Consider the following 3407-nt stretch of genomic DNA (forward strand, 5'->3'; position numbering starts at 1 on the left):
AATGGCCAGAGCGGTGACTTTAGAGGACGCTATCCGTGTCCTTTAATCCGAGCAGGAGTCTGTGAGGGCGATGGCTACGCTCAGGGAGACGAGGTTCGAAGAGCGTATTGGCGACATTGACCGGGAAGCTTCAACTTTGGGAGATCAGGTCGCTGTTCTTGAGACCAAAAAAGCACAATTGTTGGCTTAAATTGAATCGGCCTCCGCCGCTATTCCTCGCCATTTGCACGAACTCTGGGTTCATGCCGAAGCCCAGCGAGACATATACAAGAGTTTGTGGGAAACGGGCAATGTTTCTGAGGCCGCTTATGAAGAAGCTCGGGCGAATGCACGATAGGCTCGCGTTAACTATGGTTATGATCCCGCGACACCAGAGGACGACAAAGATGTTGATGCTGATGGGGAATTTCGTGGAGATGGCAATGAGGAGGACGGCGGTGATGGAACCGATTAAAAAAGTTGTTATCTTTATTGTCTTTTCCTGTTTGTCGTTATTTACATTGTTGACTTCTTTTTTTATTATTATTTTTATTTTGTGTTGGACCGGTTTTAGCCGTGTATAATCTGTGGCCATTTGCGCAACTATTTAAATAAAGGAGTTTTCATCATTGTAAATCCTTTGTATCTCTCCCCCTTTTGCTTTACATATCTCTTGGCGTAAATTGTCGAATCTTGGTATGGTAGATTCCTAATTTTTTAGGAAAACCAATTTTAACTGGACTGAGTAGGACTTCCTCGTGAGTTCGGATGGAGTCTTATTCGATTCGCCTGTTTGGGGCGGAATCGACTGGTGACTTATTGCTTTAAGCAGATTCGTCTTTGACTCGAGTGAGTTTATATAATTTCGTTGTTCTGGATGAAGTTAGTCTTGACTTGAGTCTTTCGCGTGGGATCAAATTGTCATTGACTCGGGCGAAGTTGCTTATCTTTTTTTTGCGCATCCGAACGAGGTCGAACTTGGAGTTTATAGCGAAATCAATTTTTTAATAAGTAGAAGGAAAAAAAGCATGATGACATCTGATAGATGCAAAGGTGTTATCGGGCTCGAATGAGTTCAGACTTTTCCCCTTGTGACGGTCCTTTGCCGTAGGGATGTTGTTTTGAGCTAGCATCGAAATGTTGACTCGTTGCAATTCGAGCGAGGTCGAACTCTTCTTTTTGGCGATGACCCTTGGCCATAGAGGTGTTACTTTGAACTATCGTCGAAATGTTAACCCATTATAATTTGAGCGAGGTCGAACTCTTCTATTTTGACGATGGCCCTTAGCCGTGGGGATGTTATTTAGAGCTGTCGTTGAAATGTTAACCTAGTATAATTCGAGCAAGGTCGAACTCTTCTTTTTTTTTGTGATGGCCATTGGCCGTAAGTGTGTTATTTCGAGTTGTCGTCGAAATGTTAACCCATTATTATTCGAGCGAGGTCGAACTCTTCTTTATTTTGCGATGGCCCTTGGCCGTAGGGGTGTTACATTGAGCTGTTGTCTAAATGTTAACCCGTTATAATTCGAGCGAGGTCGAATTCTTCTTTTTTGACGATGGCCCTTGGACGTAGGGGTGTTATTTCGAGCTGTCGTCAAAATGTTAACCTATTATAATTCGAGCGAGGTTGAACTCTTCTTTTTTGGTGATGGCCCTTGGCCGTAGGGGTGTTATTTCGAGTTGTTGTTAAAATGTTAGCCCATTATAATTCGAGCGAGGTCGAACTCTTCTTTCTTGGCGATGGCCCTTGGCCGTAGGGGTGTTATTTAGAGCTATCATCGAAATGTTAACCTATTATAATTCGAGCGAGGTTGAACTCTTCTTTTTTGGTGATGGCCCTTGGCCGTAGGGGTGTTATTTCGAGTTGTTGTTAAAATGTTAACCCATTATAATTCGAGCGAGGTCGAACTCTTCTTTCTTGGCGATGGCCCTTGGCCGTAGGGGTGTTATTTCGAGCTGTCGTCGAAATATCAACCCATTATAATTCGAGCGAGGTCGAATTCTTCTGTTTTGGCGATGGCCCTTGGCCGTAAGGGTGTTATTTCGAGTTGTCGTCGAAATGTTAACCCATTATGAGTCCTAGTTTTTTAGAGAGTTTTGGGTGTTCTTTGGGGGAGTTCCAGTTTGCTTAACTTGTGTGTTTCCTGGGTGAGTCCCAGTTTGCTTAATTTTGTCTGTATTGGAAATTGTGATGATGGGGGGTTTTGAACGTTGCTATTTTGCTAATGTTTGTTTTATGTATATATTGGAATTTCCTTGTTTAACCCCTTCATCGTTCGGCCTGGGGAGCTCGCCGATATGGGGGCGATGAACTATCCTTTGACCTTGATGACGTCTCCCTCAATGCCTCGTTCAAAACCTCATCGAGAGAGCCCAATGGAGACAACACCCGGGTGAGGAGAAGGAGTACGACTTGGGGGACGTCCCTTTCTAGAGCTTGAGATGTCTGAGATGGGTGGCATTCAAGTTATTTTGTAATAGTTCTTCCACTCCAGTTGGAATGCTTCTTTTCTCGCTTGCCCATGTGGCACTTGTGCTCCTGTTTAAGCAAAAAACATAAGGTAAACCAAGATGAGGTTTTCCTTAACTAGATCCGATGAGTCGATGAACGAGGGTAGCCTTATAGCGTTGTTCGCTCTGCCTGGCGTTTAAGTGCTTGACGGAATGGTGGTTTGTGGATTCGGCAACCGTATTCAGCTCTCTCTCCCCCCCTTTTTATGCCTTGGCTCCGTGTGGGTTGGGTTTGTCTTATCTTGCTCGTGGGCCGTCCAGTGTGCGGGAGGGGGGAGTGTCAAAGTGGGGCAAGATTTGTCCAATTTTCTATAGGATCACGCAGCAGGTGTCGTCTCATCTTGTGAGCTTTGCGTGGATATTGATTGTAACTTCTGATTTCATGTATCATCAAGATCTAGATTAGCACGTAAGGTTTACCTACCATTCTTTCTAGTGGGTGATTATGTTTCACCGGTTTTGGACCTGAAGGAGACTAGGAAATTTGGATAAGAAATCCTCACGAACGGCGCCAAATTATTTGACCAAAAGATAGTAAAACCTTTTTAGGTAAATCAATTAATGATAATGAAGGGGTAAATCTTAGTCAAACTTAATCAACTACATATCTAAAAATGTAGATCAAGATAGCGAATGAAAAATAAGAACAATAATTATTTATTGATGATCGCGAATGAAAAATAAGAACAATCACTATTTATTGATGTTACTATCTCATCTTTGATGAGATAGCGAGAAAAATCAGTTCACATTCTTCACAAAAAGAAATTGTTGGAGAGAGAGTAGAGAGGAAAGGTCCTCCCTCCTTTTCCGAGAATTCCCCTCCTATATATAGTTCTTGGATCTTTGTTGTGTTCTTTGACCGATGTATCTTCACGCAACGGTCTTTTCCGTTGTTATTTGAGTACCGTTTTCAA

This window comes from Nicotiana sylvestris, chromosome 3 (assembly GCF_000393655.2).
Source record: "Nicotiana sylvestris chromosome 3, ASM39365v2, whole genome shotgun sequence".
NCBI lineage: Eukaryota > Viridiplantae > Streptophyta > Magnoliopsida > Solanales > Solanaceae > Nicotiana > Nicotiana sylvestris.